The following is a 23,729-nucleotide window of genomic DNA, read 5'->3' on the forward strand; positions in this document are numbered from 1 at the left end:
ACCAACCTCAACTACCAGCCATCTTGGACTGAGTCTGGATGTGACTGAGCAACCCAGGATGTCCAACCCCACCAAGCCTTCAGATGACTGTAACCCTAGCCAGCATTGACTCCACTCTCATAAGGGACCTGAAGCAAGAACCACCCAGTCAAGCCATTGCTGGGTTCTCAACCCACAAAACCATGAGCAAGATAAAATGGCGGTTCTTTTATACCACTGAGTGTTGGGGTAATTTACTTCATAGCAATAGTAACCAGAACACCTTGTACCTCGCCAGCTCTCTGTGGCCCACGGTGATGGACCAAACATCCAGAAAAATGACAATAGCAGCACACAACAGGTTGCCCCAGGTAGTTGGAGGGGAGAGGGAAGAATAAAAAGGGGCTTATAGGGCTTCCCTGGTGGCGCAGTGGTTGAGAGTCCGCCTGCCGACACGGGTTCGTGCCCCCGTCCGTGAGGATCCCACATGCCGCGGAGCAGCTGGGCCCATGAGCCATGGCCGCTGAGCCTGCGCGTCCGGAGCCTGTGCTCCGCAACGGGAGAGGCCACAACGGTGAGAGGCCCGCGTACCGCAAAAAAAAAAAAAAAAAAAAAAAAGGGGGGGTGCTTATAGACAGATGCAAACTATTATATATAGAATGGATAAACAACAAGGTCCTACTGTATAGCACAGGAACTGTATTCAATATCCTGTGATGAAACATAATGGAAAAGAATATAAAAAGGAATGTATATATATGTATAACTGAATCACTTTGCTATACAGCAGAAATTAACACAACATTGTAAATCAACCATACTTCAACTATACTTCAATAATATAACTACACTTATAGAAAAAAGAACTTGTAGACTTGGAAATGATTTTAGAGATTAACTTGTCTGACACCTTTCCTTTGAGAGGCTGACAGGAAGTGACTTGCCCCAGGTCACCAGGATTGTAGGTGAGAGATCTAAGGACTGGAAGCCAAGTTCCCACATCCAGACTCCTACTTTCCTTCTTCAGATTTTCTGGGTCAATACAGGGCTTTGGGGATAAGGGGATGGTAAGGCGGTTGGTTCTGGTTTCCCTGGAATGAGTTTGGATGTCACTAAATGAAACACTATCCTAGACCTCCCTGGAAGTGACTCCTCTTGGAATCCTTTGCCTAGAAAGTTCCCCCTCTGTCCATCTCTGCATATCTGGATCCTCCCAGGCCATCTTCTTTCTGATGCATTCAATGATTTAATGTATAAATATTCGTAAGGCACTTCTTATATGCCAAGAGCTGTATTGGGGTCTGGAGCTCACTTGTGGAGCAAGGTAAACATGGACCCTGCCCTCAGGAGCCACCCTGACCTCCCCACTTGGAAAAAACAGCTCACATCTGAAACTCCAGGCCTGTTGTTTTCACTCTGCATAGGACACCACCCCTCTGTGTAATAACTCGATTCGTGACTCATCTCTGGAATCGAAGCTCCTCCAGGGCAGGATTAGTGCCGGTTGGTCGATGTCTCTTCTAAAGCATGTGGCTCAGTACCTGACCCAGCTGCCCTGGCTGCTCTGTAAGGTAGTGAGTTCCCTGTCACTATCAGAGTGTGGGTGGGAGGACTAGGGTATCAGAGGGTTAGACAGGGGAGCCTCATCCCTCTACTGGAGAGTCTTGGTTCCTTATGTGATATTGCAATGGCACCTGCCATTTACTGAATGCTCACTGTGTCCTGGTGTGGTGCTTTGGGGTTTATATACATTTAATCCTCACATCCAGGAGGTGGTATTGTTTTAATACCCACACCTGCCCCAGCTGGGAAGTCGCTCCATCAGCCAGGCCTCTCATTATTTTAGGATGTGTTGATTCATTTATTTCCATTCTTGAAGTACAAGGGCATTGATGTGTTTCCAAAATTGGATGCAGGGCAGGTGGTTGTAACAGGAGCCGGAAGATGAGAGAGGAGAGGAGAGGACAGCTCTTTCTCTGCCTTTTCAAGTTGTGGGTCACAGAACATCAAAGCAGACAGAGTCTCCTTAGATGTCACCTGAGCCAGCCCCCTAATTTAACAGATGAGAAAACTGAGGCCCAGAGAGGGGAAGGGAAGCCATGATGGTCCCTCTCCTTCAGCTGGGTTCTGTTGGCAAGTGAAGGGGCATGGGCTACTGTGGTCAGTAAAGGTGCCCCACACAAGGTCTTCCTCCACCCCCAGAGAAAGGAAGATTTAGGGCAAGGCAACTATGCTGCCGTCTGGGACTCACACACACACACACACCACAGCCTCATGCAAGAAGGAACAAGACTGGGCTTTCCAAACCAATGCAAGTTAGGTTTCTGCAGCCAAAGCAGAGGGCAGAGTCACGGAAAAGATGCACAGTTCTTACTCAGACTAGAAACATTGGCAATGCCCCTGGCTGGCGTTCCCAGCCCGTTCGGAGCCAGAACTTCAGGGTGAGAGGAATAGGGAAATTTTTCCTGGGCTGCTGTTGGCAAGGCATGTGGGCAAGTCACAGGCAGAATTGGCCCCCAAATAAATAAGACCAGGCTGCCTGGGCTTGAGCAAACCCACAGTAAGAAGGATCCATAGAACATCTGAGCTGGAGGGAGCCTTGAGAACATCTTACTCAGTGGTTCCCAAAATGGGTGGGTTCCATGGCACCTTAGGTATTCCCATCCCCTTCAACTGGGGCAGATCTGCTGCAGGGATATACATTGTGATTCTCCTACTAAGGTTTGCCATAAACTCCATGCGGCATTTTTTTCCCCTTAGATTTGCCCTAATACCATAGGGTCTGCTAGGGCTTAACGCTCAAGTACTGTAACCGTGTGTACGGTAACCAGAATCTGCTGCATAACACTTCTTTGCTCCAGGCTCCATTCAAAGTTGGCAGTCTTCTGTGTCACTTAGAAATTGGTTTGGAGCATTATTCTCTTAAAAAATATATAACTAAATAAGATCTACTGCAAATAATGAAAAATGTAGTACAGATACATCAAACATAATTATAGCCACAACATTTTCCTTGTGAAAAATACAACTCTTAGGGCAATAAAATGTACAATTGAAAAATTTTCCAAAGGAAAAACACCTTAAAGGAAAATACTTTTCTTTGAGATAGGGAAAAGAGTATGTCATTGTTTTTTCATCAAGATGTAATCTGACACAAAAGCAGTCACAGAATTGCACCAATTCCATATCCATTTTTCTGAACATCTTAAGAATAAAAGGAGTTGATAAAGCAGAACACCCTTTTCTGAATTTTGCATTTTAAATTGATAGTATTCTCCTACAAAATGTCACATCACGCCAGATCTGTTTACAGACTGTACAATACTTTTCATTTTGTGGCCAGACATGAATAGGAACATATGGTTTCTACCACCTCTCTCTCATTCTGGTGTTCGTCAGAGTCAGGAAAAAATAGTGAAGTCACTGAAGTGTTATCTCTCTAGCAATAAAGAAGAAAATATATTTAGTGCATGCTTCATCGTTTGTCAAGAAACATTTCTGAAAAATAAAACTCATTTACCCAGTGGTTTACAAAATAGAAAAAGCATTCACTAGGAAATGCTAAATCCTAATGAATGATTAGCTGAATTTGCTCACTCCAGAACCTGAAGAGGCTTTCCAGGTGTTGTGCTTTTGTCTTAGTGGTGTGAGGTGCCAAGTACAATAATTTACCCTTCACTTTGGAGGGGATGCCCTGGCCTTTCCCAGAACCCATTAAAACTGATGTGGCAGGACCCTGCATCTTCGTGGGTTTTATCGCCCATCCTCTGGAGTGCTTGTGTCTTATAGAGACCTCCAAGGTATTTGCCACTTCTTACTCATCACTTACTGATTAACAGGAAGTCATTAATGTGCCATTCTGTGGAACGTCCAGATGGTCCAAACTGCTACAACAGAGCATAGAAGAGTCAATGTAGCCCTAGGGGAAGACTGTCCATGTAGAGTGTTGTCCATTCTACACAAGTGTGAGCTGCTCCTGGTCTACCTTCCTGAGATACATTTGAAGGAATACCTTCATCAGTTCAGCTCAGTGGCCACACTCCAGCCCAGGCTGTTACCCTGCTCAGTAGAGATACTGCATATAGCACAACAATTGCAATCGGAGCTACTACTTGGTTGTGACAGCCTCTAAATCCTTCTAGGGTATTTTTAGTGGCCCAACTAACAAATTAAATGGAGCTATAGTGGGAACTACCATCTCTATATCCTTTAGATCTGTAAGGCTGGCATTAATCTTTCCCTGATGCAATACTGATTTTGATTTACTCTCTTAGCTGGTAGGGGTAGAGTGGGGGGGGGTGGAGGCAGTTCCAGAAGTTTCTACCTGCCCTTCCCCTACTATGACTGTTCTGACTCACAGGCCAAGGAAACTATATGGAAGTTCTGCCAACTATCAAGTATGTCCATCCTGGTTGTATATTTAGGGACTGATGAAATGACCACTGGGTGATAGGTCTGAGTCTGGACTCCATTTCTTACCCGGCCCCCTGGACCTTCTCATTCTAACAAGGACCAAGGTAATATTTTGTATTAACTCAGACCTTATATCCAACAGTCCTTAAAATTCCTGGACATTTTCCTTTCTGGAGTGAAACCCTGGAGGTCACTTTGACATGGTGGTGCAGGGTTCTTCTTCCTGGGGGGCTGCTCTTTCCTTTGGTCAATAGATTCCGTGTCTGAAAATGGGCTCAGGTCTGGGAACTTGGCAAGAGATCCTGATTCTTGATGTTTTCTGGTTGCATAGATTGAGCAATTGCTCATCTAACTTGTCTTTAGGGATGCCGTGTTCTATTAATCATTTCCAGGGCTGTCTGTGGGTCAGGCCCTAGCTTCCTGTGACTTTTGCCGCTCCTTTACAATATTTGCACTCATCTCCCTTCTGATGGCTAAGTGCCATCTGGCATCTATTATTTTGGGATCCTATCATTCCCATTCCTTTCTGGGAAGCCTAGCAGACCCAGTGTTTTCTGGCTGAATAAGGTTATAACTTGGCCTTAGATATGGGTTTGGCAGTCAGGAGGTAAGGTGGGCGTTTAACTGAGTGGGAGATGGGGGCATATGTTTTCCTGCAGCACAGAGAAGGGGAGATAACTTTCTGCAACCTTTTAAAGCCAAGCAGGAGTGCTTGTATTTAGTAGGAGTCCTGGACCACTTCTGCAGGCTTAGAGAGTTCTGGAGAGTCTGGGGGCCTCAAGGTTCTTGAGTGCATCCACATTCATGTTCCTATTCCAGGTCTCAGGGCCCCACTTCTTTCGAATGAAAGCTCTGACCTTGGCATAACAGCATTGCCAGGGTTGAGACTTTTCTGGTGCTCTATTGCCCTTGTAATGAAGACCCGGGCCTGAGTCTCAGCCGTTTCTATCTTCTGACTGCAGGAGATGAAGGCTCTTTAGATGTTGCCAAAGAGGCCCTCTGATGTTGACATTTTGGAGAGCCAACCAATTTTATTGTCATTATAATTAGTACCTTATCTAAACCTCTCCAAATCCTGAGATTTTGCACCTACGAGTTCATTCCCTTCCACAGGTAACCCATCCCAGTTTGCCACCAGTGAAAAGCTTCATGTTTCCACTGTTACATCACCCCAAGGGCTGTGCTTACTCAACTTACTCCCAACCTGTCCCAGGGCCGGAGCACTCATTGTCAGCCAGCTGGTGAATGGGTGAATCAGAGTCCCATTTTAATCTGCTTCTTTAGACCACCCACCTCTGGTATCAATACTCTAAAGTCAGACACCCTGGGAAATCGATTCTGGGACAGAAATTTGAATTCAGGGTGTTTCATGCAGAGTGCTTTGGGGACCAACACCTGCAGGGATGAAGCATATAGGATTGGCAGAGGGAGATGTTGAATTCTGGTGCAGTTCCCAGGGAGGCCTCAGCCAGTCCCATGGGAAACTCTGAAGCTGAGCTGGCCCTGCAGAGTTGTCCCAAATTAAGGCCTCGGAGGTTCTCCATTGACCAGCAGTGGGCTGCTCACAGGATGGGGTGATAACTCCGGGTGAGGTAGTACCCTTCAATGAAGAACAATTTCTGGGGAGGGATGATTCCTGGGTGAGTGAGGGCCTCAGTCCTAAAGGGTGGTCTGGGCAGAGACCAGAGCGTCCACTACAGCAGTGGTTCTCGGCATCCACTACGGCAGTGGTTCTCAGCATCCACTACAGCAGTGGTTCTCAGCGTCCACTACGGCAGTGGTTCTCCAAGGGTGGTCCCCAAAACCAGCTGCATCGCCATCACCTGGGAACTTGTTAGAGATGCAAAATCTCTGGCCCTACCCTAGACCTGCTGACTCAGAAATTCCGGGTATAAGATCCAGCAGCCTGTGTTTTAATAAACCCTCCCGGTTAGTTTGACGCTGTGGAAGTTCGAGTTCCATGGTACTCCAGGGGGAGGATCCAGCAGGTCATTTATGAAGAAAAACCCTTCTGCCCTAGTTCAGTTTCAGAGGACATTCCGAGAGTCACATCTGATGGTGGGAAGTAGATACAGAGGGATAATCTATGTATAAATGTTTTCCTTGATCTACTTTTTAAAATGTGTTCATATGTTTCTCAATGGACTGATCCATGAGGGCTACTGACTCATTTGTTGCTTCACCTGCTTGGGCCCTGAGGTGTTTCCCAAAGAAAGTTCCAGCAATTTTCAGGAAGTACCTGGGTCCTGAGCAGCTTAGGTGTCTAGGAATATTGAGGTAAATTTGAAGCATTTGCCAGTGGCAACGTAAATCAGAAGCATTTCCACTGAAGCAACAGCCCAGTAGAAAGGGTGTGGGCTTTGGCATCAGGAGAACCTGGGTTTAGGGCCTGGTGGACCCTACAAGACCATGTTTCCTTTCTTGTCTGTGAAAAAATGGAGTTGATGTGAAGAGTAAGAGGACACCACACGCAGTAAGTGCTAAACATGTGAGCTCCACTTTCATTTCCAGCGTCCCATGTTCTAGTTTCTGCTCTGCCATAGCCACTCAGTGTGATCTTGGGCACATGCCTTCCCACCTCTGGGCTGTTCCCCATCGACAGGTCAGAGGGCATTGATCTGTTCCAGTGCCTATGAGTGGGAGTCCTGTTGGTCACCCTTGTCCTCCAGGCATTCGGTACCAGGAAGGGAAGAGTCCTCCAGGGTGTTGAAAATCTCCCTTTGAATACAGTCCTAGCTCCTGCCCTGGCCTAGGAGGCCCCACCTTCGTGATCTGGAGTCTGGAAGCTTCTCAGAACTGCCCTCCTCCTCATGCTATGTGCTCCAGACACACTGTCCCTTCCTGTCTTTGAGCAAGCCAGCCTTTCCCCCGTTTTATAGCCTCTGCATTTCCAGCCCCCTCTTCTGGAACATTCCACCCCAGTTCCTCGCATGGCTGCTTCCTTCTCATCTTCTGGGCCTCTGCTCATTGTCACCTCCTCAGAGAAGCCCTCCCTAATCTACCCACTAACTCAGTACCCTCTCCCCTGCCTCCGTTACTATGGCACCGGCCCATCTGTTTCCCGCAAAACATTTTTCACAACCTGAAGCCTCTTGCTCTGTTTTGTTGTGACTTTACTCAGCTATCAGCCATGCTGTCCACTCAAGTGTACAGCTCTGTGAGGCTGGAAACTCTGATCCGGCCTGACTCATGACAGTGTCTCCAGCTGTGACCCTAGCACACAGTCAGCGCTCAAAAAATATTTTTGAATGGGTGAGGGAGTGGAGATGTTCCTGGGAACTCAGCCTGGCTCCTCTCTCTATTTCTCTGTCTCTCCTTGACCAGCCCGCCTTGGCTCTCCTCACTGAGAAATGGGTTTCAACAGGCAGGCCCATTTCCTCACGTCACCACATTGCTGCACCTGTGGCTTTTGCCATCCAGCCTCAGGAACCGACGGGAGGTGCTGGATGGGCTGGGCCTGGCTCTGCTGCCTTGGGGGCCCCCTCCCAGCTTCTCAGGTCTCAGAGACCAGGGGAGGGAGAGCCAAGCAAAAAGGGGCTGGACTTGGCTTTGCCCGCCAACGAACCGGCAAACACACATACAGCGTCTGGTTTTGAGTGTCAGCAGAGCCTGGGTTACGCCAGTCTGGGGTGGGTGGGGTGGGAGATGGAGGGGGGTTATGTCACTGGTGAGGTGTGGTGGTGTAACGTACAGTGACAACATCAGCCAGGCCCGGATGTGGTGTCAACAAACACAGCACGAGCAGCGCTGCTGGCTGGGAGGTGGGGAAGTGTTGGGTGACCCCTCTGGGAAGGGAAGAGAAATGGTACTTTCCTGGGCAGGTCGACCAGATGCCAGGTGCTTTCAGATGAGAATTCCATGAGGATTCTTACGTCAGCCAGGCAGGGCTCATATTCCTGATGCCACTTTTGTAGGTAAGGAAATTGAGTTTATTGAAGAAACATGTCCAAGATCATTTGACCCGGGTATAGAGGGGGATCAGAGGTAGTTCTGTTAGAGCCTCAACCCAGCTTCGTTCCCCTCTTCTTAGGGACTCTGGGTGGACACAGTGGCCCACAAAGTTCCTCAACTCATAGAGCACACATCCCAATCCCACCAGTTTTTCCCAGGCTTCTTTGACCTTTCCTGGGACGAATCCTTCATGTTCCCTTATATTTCCAGCTACTGTAGTTGAAACATGTGAAGTTGCTGGCTTTTTAGGTCATAATCAGCTGAATTGTTGCAATTTCAAATAGTTTAGCCTAACTCTTTCACCCTTCCACTTGCTAGCAGAGTTCCTTCCACTTGTATCTGTCCCTTAAAAGACTACGGGCTTACAGAGGGCAGGGCCTCAAAGGGCACTGGAGTTGGTGGGCTTTGGATGGATGGGGGAAGAAGATGCTCTTGGGAGAGAAAGGAAGGAAATTTTTATTTACCAAGTGTCTTCTATGTGCTGGATGCTTTCTGGGTGCTTCTACACATATTCTTCTTCAGTCTCCACTAGAGCACCACGGAGTAGGTCTGATTGTCTCCACATTATAGAAGAGGAAACTAAAGTTCCAAGAGTTTAAGTGCCTTTTGATGGACCACACAGCTTGGGAAGTGACAGAGCTGGACTTAAGACCAGGCTCATCTAACTCAAGAGTAAAGTTCTTTTCACATGAAGAACCTTGATATTTAAGGACGCCATCAAGGGCAGATTTTAGTACCATGTATTGCAAGCAGGAGGCTATCTAATTGTCCGTCTGCTTATTCATTTCACTTATAAGAATTCTTATGATGTGTAGGCCACTGAAACAGCCCTGGTTGTGGGTCTCATAGAGGCCATAATTTAGTTCCTTAGTCTTCCTCTAAGAAGCTATGAATCTACTCATCATTCACTCACTGATACATCAGTCCATTCAGCCATCCATCACATCCATCCATCCATCCATCTATCTGTCCATCATTCATTTATTCACTCAACTGACTCACATATTTATGCATTCATTTTTTCACAGGCTCAATCATACACTCATTTAATTGCTTTGTTACCCTTTCCTCTCATTTATTCCTTCAAGCTCTTAGAAGTTTATTCTTTAATTCACCCTGATTCATTCTTCTATTTTCTTTCTCCCTTCGTTGGTCCATTTAATGACATCTAATTCATTTACTCATTCACTCACTCTCACATTCATTCATTTGTTTCAACCATTTACTCATAAACCATCTATGAAGCCTGTTCTGTGTTCTGGGACCCTGTCATCTCTGAGTTCCACAGGGAGGCTGTTGCTGTCCTGGTCTTCTTTGATAAGCCAGTGAAAAAGAGTCCTCTGTGGTCTGTATCTAGTGGGAGCCTCCAGGAGCTGTGGAGGTCAAGGGCACGTACTACAGCCCATCCAGTACAGTTCCTAATCTGGGGAGCCTCTCTGGAAAGGCGACAGTCTTCATACAAAGTGTCACGTAAGAAGTGATGGACTGAGAGAAGCTGCCAGCTTTCAGCTTTCTGTCTTTCCTCCCCTCCCACAGAGAAGACTCTCCTAAAGTACTTGGTCTTCCCCGACTCTGGACAAGGGCTGAAGAGTGACTGGCAGGGTGGAAGCAATGCCTAGGGAGATACGAAGCCTGTTCCATGAGGCTTATCTCAAGCCTGTGTGGCAACTGAAGACAGAAGCCACAAGAAGAGGAGGAGCTTGGCGTCGATCTCATCAGCAACTGTTTGTTTTGTACTTATCTGAGGATGGGGGCGAGGTAGGGAATGGGACTGAGTTGCAGAAGGAATTTAGAGTAGATACCTGGAAAAATTTCCCAGCATCAATGCTGTAAAGTCAAAGGGAGATACTGCAGCTGCTTTTTATCCTGTACAATACTACAGTACTCATGGTCTTCAATACGTGCTTACTGAATACACAGGACTAGGAATCTGGAGACAGGTCAAAAGCCTCCCTCTGCTATTCATTCCCGCTGGGGCCATTTCTTCTCTAGATTTCACTCCTCTGAGCCTCTGTGTGTTTATCAACCTCATAGGATTATGGTGAGGATTAAATGCCACAGTATGTGAAAGTGACTAGTCTGGCCAAGGCCTTCCACCGAGCATGTGTTGAGAAATGTCTGTGGCATCTGAATTCTGGAAGTCCTGTGCCCCATAGTAGTCCAGTAAAAATAGAGCCAATAAGTCATTAACATGTTTTAATTTATGGGGGCAAAGAATGTTTATTCACGTTGGTTATTAGCTAGCATGTTTTGGAGTGAGAGAGAGTCGGGAAATATCTAGCGCTGGGTGTGGGGTGGGGAGTAGGTTTGGGAGGAAGAAGAAAGAATAGACTGGAAGAGTCAATAAAGATATTGGGAGGACACTTAATCCACCTTCTGGCCCAGTAATAGGAGAGGGTTGGGAGAAAAAAAAATAGCCATTGAAAAATTTTAAACATCTTTCCCCCACTTTGTGTACCTCTGCTTCCTGGACTGTCCTCCTCCGTGGCAGGTGAGGTTCCAGTCAGTTCCAGTTATCAATAGCATCTCCCCTCTCTTGGCTACACGTATCATCACTTGTAGAATGTCTGTTATTCCTGCTGCGTTGTGAGCTCCTTGGAGCACCTAGCATAGGGCCTTGCCCATAATGGACATTTTGAAAATAGTTATTCAGTGAATAAATAAGATGGATGAGACCTTCTTTAGATCACTACAAGGAATTGTGCTATCTGCATCTTTGAGAGAAAGGAAAGCAAGTGAAGTTTTTTCAGAATGATGCCACGTGGGATTCTGAGTGATAAGATAAAATCTAAATATCTGGATTTGATGTTCGCCCTTTTGTCTTCTTGACAAATATGATGATAGCAAAATGATGAACAGCATGGGCTTTAGAGTCGGATGCTGTGGATTTGAATCATGGCCCTTGTGCTGAGTACCCTTAGGCAAGGTCTTTACCTTGTCCAAGCCTCAGTTTCCTTATCTGTACAATGGGCACATTAACAGTGCCACGTATAGTGGAGTGGTTAAGTGTAGACTCTAGAACAGGACTTCGGAATTCAAATACCGATTTTACCACTTAGAAGCAGTGTAATCTTGTGCAAGTAATTTATTCTCATCATCTTCATCTTCAAAATAGAGATAATTATACTATTTACCTTATAGGGCTGCTGGGAGGATTAAATGAGTAAATATATGTAAGGAACTTAAACCATGTCTGGAAAATAGTAAGCTCTATAAAAGTTCAGCTCATATTATTACCCACCTCAGAGAGAAGATAGACTAAGATAACACATGTAAGGTGCATGCTTAGCACAGTTCCTGGGACGTCCCAGCTGTTCAATACCTGTTAGCTGCCATTATTATTTCATGTTTTATCAAGTTAAATGCACTTTCTTTTCCTTTCTAACATCTCTGAAAACAGGAGGCACCTATAAGTCACACTGGGACAGAGGCATTCATGATGTGGGTTTCACCACCTGTGCTTCAAATTTGGCAAAACAATGTCGGCAGCTTGGAAGAAAACCCCGGAGACGGTGCTGGGGCCACTCTCTGAACACATGCTGCATTGCTCCTGTGCTTGTCCCTGTGCTCCTGATGGCACAGGGGATGAGTTTGTGGGGAAAACCATGGATGTAGACAGCTCTCTTTCTTCCTTAGAGGCACCTCTCACAGTCACTGGCATCTTAGATGGATGCATCATGGCGCTGTGCATACCCTCCCGCCAATCACTGTGGTCTGAGCAGCCAGCCCACTGTAGCCAGGGCTGCAGGGGGAGAGTTAGAGGTGGGAGGAGGGGAAACAGGTCTTGAGGTCCCTGCCTGGAGTTGGCCAGTGATTGTTCCTTTGTACTGGGGCAGCCCAGGCCTCCCCTGTTCTCCCCATAGCATCCTGCTGCCACACTGACCTGCTCTGGATTTTCTTGGATGGCTCGGTTCTGGCTCACTGTCAGCTTTCAGGCAAGTCAGTTTGCTTCACCTGGGCAAGTTGCAACCATCTGGGCTGAGCCTCTCTGGTGACTATACAAGGGACAGGTCTGGGTCGGGCAGGCAAGTAGGTCTGATGAGGACAATGGGGCAATTCCTGGAGGCACTACCTTGTAGGGAATCTGGGCTTTCCTTCCAGGGCTCAGGGCATGGACAAGGGAAGGAAGGTTGGGGACCTGTACCCACTGAACGTGACAGGCCTCTCTGAATATCAGTGAGAGAGAACAGGAGAGAGTCGCAAAAGGAGGCATATCCTCCTGTTTCCACGTGCCCAGGGCTTATAAGAAATGAGGCAGTACTCTTGCTTTCCACCCCCCTAACATGAACTTCTCCAGGCATTCCCCTTTGGTGTCTGGAGGGTTCTGTGGGAGAGGAAATGTTGTCAAGAAGAGTAGGCGATAATCACTTAGCTTTGGTGACATTGGCTACAGGTGATGACATGTGGGGATCAGGGAGGGAAGGGCCCAGGATGGAGCAAGAGGCTGGACGAGGTAGCCCATGCTCACATAGTGCAGGGAGAGAATTAGGAGAACCCACTCCTTCCTGAAAAGTATCCCCAGTGTGTGAGTACATATGTGTATGTCTTTACTCCCAAGTCCAAGTTCTCTGGTTAAATAATGATATTTTGAACACACCAGGCACTGTGAATCCACCTCCCAGGAAAAGAATAGTTGATTTGGTTTGGCTATTTCTAATCTGAAAACAATTAAAAGAAAAAAAAAAAAAAGGAAGAAAGAAAAGAAAAGAGAAAGAAAAAAAGGAAGAAAAAGAAAGAAAGTCACATGAAGACAATTCTTTTCTGTTACAACTGTAGGATATTGCTACATTGCCATAATTTATGTTTTTTGATTTGTTTTTTGATTGATTGATTCATTGAGCAAACATTTAGTGGATGCCTAAGACAAATCAGTTGCTAAGAATAAGGGGCATATAGTAATGAAACAGAGGGCTCCTGGCTTTGAGAAACTTCCCAGGTAGTAAACAAGCAAATGCTTATGATATGAAACATTTACTTGAGTCACTTGATTTTCATAACCTCCCTTTGAAGTAGGCATGATTATCTCTTTCATAGATAATGAAACTGAGACTCCAAGAGGTGAAGCAGCAAGGATACATAGAGAGGACTATGGGAGTTCAGAGTGGTGAGGAATGGTTTCCATCTGGGAGTCGTCTGGGAAAGCCTTGGTCAGGGTGGCCTCTGAGCGTCGAGATGAAGGCAGAGCTGGCCTGTAGCAGGTGGAGAGCAGGGGCAGCCAGCTCCGGAACGTGGGGCACAGCCCAGGCAATGGTGAGGAGAGGGTTAGCTGCTCACAGAGCAGCCAGTGAGGCTGTTGGCTAAGACTGAGGCCCTGGGACCTTGCAGTGGGAGAAGTTCAATTCCATGAAAACAGGTCAACACCCTAGTCATACGAGGAATCGTCATTGCAAAGCTGAATCGTGTGGAGTTGCACAACTCCAGTGGCATAAGCAGCTGTGTTAGGAAGAATAGCTCAGCCCTGGCGAGAGCATAAGCAAGTCTCCTCTAAGCAAATCAGCTCAGCCAACATGGGCCTCGAGTCCATGGAAACCAAGGCGGCCTCTAGAGAAAGCCAACTGTAGGCAGACGGTTCAACAGAGGCTGTGGCCTCTATTGCCCATTCGTTCATTCTGCAAATATTTACTGAGTACCTACTATGTGCCAGAGGCTATGCTAAGAGAGGATTATGACACCATCTGTACAATCAAGAATTCAGTCTAGTGAACGGATGGACCAGAAAACAGTAGATTACGTAATGATACAGTCATGAGCACTTGCTATATGTCAGGCCTTGTTTTACGTGCCTTGCGTGTATTAACTCTTGGGTTTTTTACAGCAGGCTGGTTATGTTATTATTCTTATTTTGCAGAGGCAGAGATGGGGACACAGAGAGATGACCTTGCTCAAGGTCACAGAGCTCATACATAAGAGGCGGAGCCAAGATTTAAACCCAGGCCGACTGGCTCCTGAGCCCAGGCTTTGAACCAGAGGGCTGGATCACCTCTTTTTTTTTTTTTTAGTATTTATTTATTATTATTATTATTATTTTTTAGCTTCTGCTTGGATCACCTCTTGTTCATACCACCAAATCAACTATTTATTCAGGGCAGTATGACTAGAGGCAGCACAGGATGCTACAAGAGCCCAGAGAAAGGGTTCCCGCTGCAGCTGGTGGAGAGGGGGCAGGGAGGACTTCCTGGAGGAAATGAGACCACACGGAGGTCTGAAGAACGGTGGTGGCCGCCCAGGCTGCGGAGAGGTTGTGGGAAAGATCTAGGCAGTGGAGTGGAACCAGAAAAAGCTGCTGGTAATAGGGCACACAGCCTGAGAGGAACCCATTACGGCTGCAGGGGAGGAGGAGCCAGGGTCTGGGGTGGAGGATGGGAGAGGCAGGGGTCATGGTTGGAGCGGAGCTGGAAGTGGCTCCCTCTGGCCTGGTGCTACCCTGGGTTCCCAAGGACCCCAGGGACTGTAAGCATATCAGTCATACACTGACCCACCCAGAGGCTCGATTGCCTTCTTGTAAATAAACAATCCCTTGCACAAATCTCTGCACATCGAGTGACAAAGGGACATACTGAAGCCTTTCCCTTAGGACATCAAGGATGCAATGATGCCTTTTTGAAATTCAGTTTCATCATCTATAAAATGGGGTTTTGTAATAATCCCAGACAAGGTGGAGGCTGATAGGATGTTTGTGGGAGACCCAGATCCCTTATCCTTGTTTTCAGCAGATTTCCATGTGAGGGAAACTTCACCAAACAAGTGAAGCCCTCTGTGGGAGATTTTAGAGCAACAGCTTTCAAATGCAGGTTTCCAAAAACCTTTGAACATGCAGGAATATGCTAATAAAAACAACATGATGATTTCTATTGTGTCACCATCCTCTCCCAGGAATGGTGTCCAATTGTTATAAGAGTAGCATGCCTTCAGACTTCGAGTTCAGATTTGGATGTCAGCCATAACAATCTACCAAGCTGGATGAGTAATTCTGATAGGTGAGATTGGATCCATCAAACACCATCTGCCTCTCTTCTTGCATGGTCAGTTTCTCCAAGCACCACCGGTTCCTTCCTTCGAGGTCCATCCGTTTGGTCACCGAGTCATTCTTAATAACCATCAAGGGCTAGTGCCCTTTGCAGTATGTTTTAAGATGATGTAGAGGAAGAATAAGCACCCCTGCTTGGTCTGGCCATTGGAACGGAAACAAAATGCAATGGCTCGGGACATGTGTAGCATTCTTGTGAAGGCCATGTGGAGTAACCCGTGTTGGTTATGCTGATGCAGTCATGAAGAAAATTAAACTTTGTATCATTCTTAGGAAAATGAAGCTGTGGGACCGTATGTACATCATATGTCCATCTATATTCTTGAAAAATGTTGCCTGCTATTTCACTTAATGCTTTATTCCATATATGTACATATTCATGTATATACATACACAAAACCTCAAAAAAGTTTTTTTGTGCTCATGTTCATAAAACATATATTTAAATTTAATAACTAAGAATCAAATTCTTAGTAAATAAACAACACTGTTATATTGTTTTCTGAAAGAAAAAGGATTTAAATTCCCAAGATATTTTTTCTTCCAGGATGTTTTGGTACTCATTGGAAAGGATGATTTTTAAACTCTGAAACTCTATGATTATTTTTTGGCATGATTGTTCTACCCCGTCCTGAATAGTTTTGAAATGTTTATCGCTTTACACAGACGATAAATCATGAAGAAAGAAAAAAAGAAGTGATTATAGATCATTTTATTTTGCAGCCCTTCGAAAGAATTCCTGAAATACTTAATATGTATTAGACAAAAGATAAATTCAAAGGTGGAAGTTAACCTCAGTACCCTGCTCGATTTATCAGACACTTGATCTTTTAAGAATCGTTTGATACAGTTTCCTAAATTCCGTAATCTCTGAAAGGAGGTTAAACCCAAATGAACACAAATTACCATATTGGATCGCCCAAAGACATTTTCACAGAATAACACAGCTTCCTACCTGTTGCACCTTCACTCTGCACGGAAATGCTTTGAAAGAAATCATCAGCTTTTGCTCACATGCATGAGTTGATAGTATTGAGAGCTTTCTGGAGTTTTTTTTTATTTCTCGATCTCACATCAAAATGTATTACTACCGGGCTTCCCTGGTGGCGCAGTGGTTGAGAGTCCGCCTGCCGATGCAGGGGACACGGGTTCATGCCCCGGTCCGGGAAGATCCCACATGCCGCGGAGCGGCTGTGCCCGTGAGCCATGGCCGCTGAGCCTGCGCGTCCGGAGCCTGTGCTCTGCAACGGGAGAGGCCACAACAGTGAGAGGTCCGCGTACCGCAAAAAAAAAAAAAAAAAAAAAAAAAAAAATGTATTACTACCGAGTCTCAAACTTTGACGTAGCCTTGTGTGTATGAAATGCTTGGCTCCCTTTTCACCAGCGTTGCTGCAAATTCATTCAATTTTCTGCTCCTGTTAGCAACTCTGTCATAGGCCTGGCCAGGACTTTTGTTCCGATCAACTCCATGCTGCAAATCCATTTTTGCAACCATGTGCAAATTGGTTCCAGTTTTCCCTTCAACCTTAATGCGTCCTAACAGCCTGTCTTTGTTTATGCTGGGCCTTGAGGTCTTCTTGGATCTCTGCTGCACAAGATGACACGTCTTCCTTTATTGCTCTGCCAGGAGGCTCATCACACATTATTGACTAAGCCGAGGAAACACTGATCTCATTGTTATGCCTTGAAACATTTCATTCTTCATTGTTCTTTGAAAGATTTCATTGAAAAAATGAAATCACTTTTATAGTGATCAACTAGGAAACTCCTCAGTCCAGGTAAGTTCTCTGAGGGCAGGGCCTTTTGCCTATTTAAAAAAAAAATTTCTATTTTTGTGCAGCTTGACACACAGTAGGTACTTATCATATATTTATGGAATGAACAAATGAAGTTTTTCTTTTCTTTCATGGTTGGTTCACTCTGATTTCAAATATACCCCCAAATACTCCCAATTTCCAGGGAACATAGATTGGTATATTATTTTTATTTATTTATTTTAAAAATTTACTTATTTATTTTTGGCTGTGTTGGGTCTTCGTAGCTGTGTGCAGGCTTTCTCTAGTTGCGGCAAGCAGGGGCTACTCTTCCTTGCGGTACGTGGGCTTCTCATTGCGGTGGCTTCTCTTGTTGTGGAGCACAGGCTGTAGGTGCGTGGGCTTCAGTAGTTGTGGCACATGGGCTCCAGTAGTTTGGCTCACGGGCTCTAGAGCACAGGCTCAGTACTTGTGGCACATGGGCTTAGGTGCTCTGCGGCATGGGGGATCTTCCCGGACCAGGGCTTGAACCTGTGTCCCTCGCATTGGTGGGAGGATTCGTAACCACTGTGCCACCAGGGAAGCCCAAGAGCAAGTTTTATAATTTTTAAAAATTTTGCTCACAGAGCCAGAGTGCTGGCAGGAATTTTTAAAAAATATGCTGGGACAAGAGGCAGGACAGCACCTAGGCCTGTGAAAATGTCATCATCAGTTGATTTCTGTCAATATGTTCATAGTTCTTATTTGCTACGGTGATGAAAAATTAGGTTAATACTGTTGTGGATCGAATAAAACTGTGATGTACAATTTCACTGTTTGGAACTGATTTCATATAACCATAACAACAAAATAGTTACCTTTATTGAGTATTTACTATGCACCAGGAACTGTACTAGACTCTTTGCATGGGTTATCTCATTTAATCCCAAAGCCAGCCCTACCAGAGGGGCACTTTGACTGTTCCCAGTTAGCTGTGCCTTAGAGACACTAGGGGCTTTGCCAAAGATCACAGAGTTAGCACCTGGGAAGCTAGTGTGTGTGTTCCTGATGGGCACAATTTTCTTTTCTTTGGAAAAATGTCATGGGGGGAGAGAGTAGGTGAAGCACAGGGAGACTTCAACTCTAAATAGACGCTTCACTGTATCCGGTACCCTAACCCCTTGTTATGCCCTGAATTGGCCCCTTCTTCTGCAAAGATTAAAAAGACCAGAAAGTTCCAACCTGGTTGTGGGGGGTGAAGCTTTGGTGGGAGCAGGAGTGGAATCAAAAGGCCGTCAGTTATACCCTGGGCAGTCAGGGAAAGGGAGGCTAAGGGAGGGGAAGACCTTGGAAGAGCTGTCGACAGTGTTGCAGCTTGGTCAAGATTTGGCCAAGCTGAGAGATTTAGAAAGCTGTCTTATTTAGGACTTATAAGTAGAGTGTTCACCTATGTTCTCGGAGCATAGCATGTCTTCAGTGGGAAGAGAACCCTCAGAAAAGATGCTCTAAGAGCGTATTAATCAGGGTTCTGCAGAGAAACAGAATCATTAGGATATATATTGATAGATGGAAAGAGATTAATTATAAGGGATCGGCTCACATGATATGGAAACTGAGAGGGTCCATGATCTTTTATCTGCAGTCTGGAGACTCAGAAAGCTGGTGGTTCCAGTCCAAACTCAAGGCCTGTGAACCAGAGAAGCCAATGGGATAAGTCATAGTCTGAATCTGAACGCTTGAGAACCAGGTGTGCTGAGGTCTGAGGGCAGGAGAAGATGGACATCTCAGCTCAAGCAGAGAGAGCAAAATTGCCTTTCCTCTACCATTTTGTTCTATTCAAATTCTCAGCAGATTGGATGATGCCCACCTGCACTGAAGGGGGTGATCTTCTTACTCAGTCTATCGATTTAAGTGATTATCTGAGAACCACCCTCCCAGACACACCCTGAATAATGTTTTATCAGCTCTCTGGGCATTTCTTAGTCCAGTCAACTTGACACATAAAATTAACCATCACAAATCACAAGATGCTGATCAGGCGCTTGCTGCTTTGCAGGGAATCTTGTGTGTACGAGAGTTTTTCCAAGAATAACACCAACCACCACTTGGTGATTACCATGCTGGTCACCCTACAACCACCCTGCAATACAACTATCTCCATCAGCTCCACTTTGTAGATGAGAAACTCAACACTGAGAGAGGTAAAGTGATTTGCCCAAAGTCACATAGCTAAGAAGAGGCAGATTCAGGATTGAAAGACAAGGCAGGAGAAATCCTGGTGATTGGCAGGCATGCTTCTTGTTTAGTTCTTTACTGACTGGTGACTGGCCAGGGTGTGGCCAGACTCGGGTTGACTGAGGTGAAGCAGGTAGGAGCTAATGACCTTTGTTTCTTTAGCACCGGGTGTAATAAGCCTTGGTTTCACTACTGGTAATTACTAGAATTAACTGCTTAGACCTGGATTGTTAAAAAGCACTTTGACATCTGTCATTACATTTAATCCAGGCAAATCTGTGATGTAGGTCTATTTATTACAGATGAAGAAGCTGAAGCTGGAGTTCCCTCCAGGTTCACGTTCCTGTGAGTTGAGATATCCGAGCCAGGCCCAAAGAGGGCGAATCTATCAAATATGGTTAAGAGCAGTAATCTGAGGCTGACTGCTTGGGTTGGAGCCCTGGTCCTCCCACTTCCCAGCTGTATGGCTGGAGGAGAAGTAAGGGGAGAAGACAGGATTTGGGAAAAGGGGAGAGGGTTTTCCAGGAAGGGAGAAAGAGGGCCTGCCTAAAACAGGGAGGGACAGTGGGGGACATTGGTTAAGAAGGGTCTTGGAACCATTTATTGGCACTTGATGTTGCCTCTTATTAACTTGGAACCTCAGATGCCTGAAGTGGGGTCACTTAAACCCATTTCTTGGGGTGTTGGTAGTGAGCATCAAATGAAAAAAAAAGCTTAGCCCAGTGCTCAGCCTGAGTCTGAGCTCCATGACACGAAGGCATTGTTACCGTAGTGGCTGAAATGGGGAGGCCTGTAGAAGCTCGCCTGGGTGACAGTTTGAAGCTGTTGATGCCTGAGGCCCAGGGGTGTCTCAGGGACAGATCTTGGGGAAGGGCGATGAGATGCAAATGCCCCTTCAGAAGACACACCTGGGCTGGAATCACTAAGCCTGTGCCCCACCATCAGAATGGTCACCACAGCTAAGGCTTCTCTCCAGGAGGCTGTGGACACAGAGCTCCTGGAGTCCCTTTCCTTCCCTCTCCTCTCCTGCAGGCATCTTCATGGCCTTTATTCATTCCTGGCAGGACGGGCGACATCATTTGTGGAGCCCAGTGTAAAATAGAAGCAGGAGGCCCCTTGTTCAAAATTATTAAGAATTTCAAGATGGCGACAGTAGGACATTGAACCAAGTGGGGGGACATTTCTGAGCACAGGACCCTGTGCAGCTGTACAGACCACACAGGGCCATGAAGCCGGCCCTGACTCTTGGCCCTACCTGTCTCCTCCTGGACACCTGAATAAACTCTGAAAACCTCAGGGTGCCTGCCAGGCACCCTGGATCACACATCAGATAAGTGGGCATTGGGGAACATCCATTCCTTAATATATTCTCTCTTTAATCATTTATTAAAGGCACAGGGAGGCATCGGCAAGACCAATATTTTCTTTGAGAAATTCAATGTCTAGTGGGAGACACAAATACACATACACAAACACAGTAATTAACCAATTATTAATTATTCATTCATCTAGTCAACACACAGTTATTACTACATATCACGTGCCAGGCATCAGAGATACAGAAATGAATCCAATACCATTAAGAGTACAGAATTTGAGGCCATGCTGTTGAGGTTAGAATTGATTCTAGAACTTTCTGGCTGTGCAACCTTGGGGGAGTTACCGAACCTCTCTGGTCCTTAGGCTCCTCATCTGTAACATGAGGATAATCATAGTAGTTTCCTTGTAGAATTGTTGTGAGGATTAAATGAGTTACTCCTCATGCTAAATGACCTAACATGAGAAGATTTTCAGAACCGCGCCCAGCACACAGGGCATGCTATGTAAGTTATTTACTCAAGAAAGTAAAAGTCTAGTGGCAGAGAATCACACACACACACAACACACACAGTGATTAATTTAACAAATAGCTAATCACATCTGCCCTGTTCCGGACTTTGTGTGTGTCACTGGCGGGGGAGGAGGGGTATAAGGAAAAGCAAGATGTGGTCTCTTTCCTAACCCTCACCCCGAGCCTACAGTCCTGTGGGCGTACGACAGCAGACCAGCACCCCGTTGTGACAAAAACACTGTTTCAAAATGCGTTATTATTACTTCTCTATTTCATGCTTCATATAATGGTGTGGGGAGAGCAGATGTGCAGTGGGGGGTTGACAAGGTGCTTGGAGAGTGCAAAGCAAAGTACCACCCACCGGTGAGGGAGCAAGAGAGGGGTCAGCGAGCGTGGAATAGTGTCCCTTCTTCATCAGGGACCCTGCTGTCGTGTGGAACAGACGCAGCCTTAGGCCGCTGGCAGCGTGAATGGCAAGACACAGCAGAGCACAGCCCCATATTTGGCCAGGGAGAAGTGCACTTCACTACACGCCCTCTGACTCACCCTCCCCACCAGCAGCGGGGGGCTGGGTTCACAGGCCCTCTGACTCAGGCGCTATGGGGTGTCCTGTCTGACAGGGGGCAGGGGAGGAGACTGTCCTGTGTCCCGAGCTTCCATCCCTCAGTCGACCCCTCCTCCCTTCGTCAGCCTCTGCTGTCTCTGTTGCATGCACGTTGGATGCTTCACCTTCCCTGGAGCCCCTTTCCACTGAGGACTGCCACCCACCCCCATCCAGAAACAGATTCTACAGGAGCTGACCTCTCCGTGGGGAATTTCACCCCAGCCTCACCTCACACAGTGAGCCTGGAGGTGCTGTGATTTGGATGGGTGGGTGAAGTCACCTGTCGGGGGAGACAGCACTGTGTGGTGGGAAACAGCAGAGATCTGGGTGCGCTGTGTGACCTGGGGCTGCTCACTGCCCCTCTCTAGGCCTCTCTGCTAATGAGTCTCCAAGGAGACAGGAGCTGTCCAGAAGAGCCAGCTTAGTTTGCTCACATGCTAATGAGCCGCTGACTTCTGGCCCCTTGCCTCTCAATGTGTGGTCCCTGGAAATGCAGCATCAACATCACCTTGGAGCTTGTCAGAAATGCAGAATCCCGGGCCCCACCCAGAGCCACTGCATCAGAACCTGCCTCATCTCCTGGTGATTCACGTGCACATTGAAGTTTGAGTCCGTTGGGCAGAGGTGTGTCCTGGGCATCTTCAAAGTGCCCCAGATGATCCACAGGTGCAGGAGGCCTGCTCTAGCGCATCAGGGCGATGAAGCTGGGTCCCACACTCCAGTAACTGCACACAACATCTGGTCAGGCACAGAAATGAGCCCAACAGGCTGCGGTGAGGGCACGTGACACCTGGTGTATGTGGTGGGGAATGCAGAGGACGCAGGTCGGCTGTTGCCAGGGGGGCAGGGCCCCGCAGCTATTGTCACTATGCCTGAATGCATACCCTGATCTCCCCAAAGTATAGCTCTTAATAAGATATGTCATCTAATTTTTAAATGTTGGCTCAATATTATTTCAGAATACTGTGTGGTTCAAATAGAATGGGCTGGATGTGGCCTGAGGGCTGCTGGTTTGTAACCTCTGTCCACCGCCCTGGTTTGTCTGGGATTCTCCTGGCTTTAGCGCTGAAAGTTCAGCATCTTTGAAAGCCTCTCAGTCCCAGGCCAACCAGGATGCTAGGTCTTGGTGCAGTGCAGCTTATTGGTTTAGGAGTATTGATTTTGGAGCTATTTTCCCCAGTGTGAATCCTGGCTCTGTCGCTCACTTGTTGTGTGATCTTGGTCACATCACTTAATCTCTATATGCCCTAGTCCCTTCATTAGTAAAATGCGGATAATAAGAGAGCCTACCTCATAGGCTGGTTGTGAGAATGAAATGAATTCATATACACAAAGTGCTCAGAACAGTACCTGGCATTCAGCAAATGCTATGTGAAGGTTAGCTATTATTATTTGATGATTGGATGCTCAGTGTAAACCATCTAACTCCACCAGGTTTAAAAGTATCCCAGAGCATGTGCTGTGTGATGTGATAAAAATGAGAGATCTGGATGCAGAAGACCTGGTCTTGACAGGGCTCAGGTCTGCCCCTATGAGCTGTGTGACCTTGGGCAGGTCGCTTGACTTCTCTGGGCCTCATTGCCTCGGTTAAGTTGGAATAATCACACCTATGTTCAGGAATGCTGTGAGGAACAAATGAGGTGATGTGTGTGAATGTGAGACCCACCTGGCAGAGGTGTGTTCTTATTAGAGAGATGGATGCTGCTGCTTCATGCTTCAGAAATGTCCAAAAGAAAAGGTTCAGGGTGATTTTTAAGAAATGAATTCATTGTAAAGATATGTAAAGGTTTCAAGAAATTTAATGGATCACTTAATACTACTGGTTGCATCATCTCAAAAGGAAGTCAAATATATATTATACCAGGGTAAAGTTCAGCTGTGTTTGTGGTCAGAAAACTAGAGCCCTTATTATAATATAATATTGTATAATATATAAAATATTATACACAAGAATAT

The sequence above is a fragment of the Mesoplodon bidens genome (assembly GCF_964165515.1).
Source record: "Mesoplodon bidens genome assembly, chromosome: 16".
NCBI classification, from domain to species: Eukaryota; Metazoa; Chordata; class Mammalia; order Artiodactyla; family Ziphiidae; genus Mesoplodon; species Mesoplodon bidens.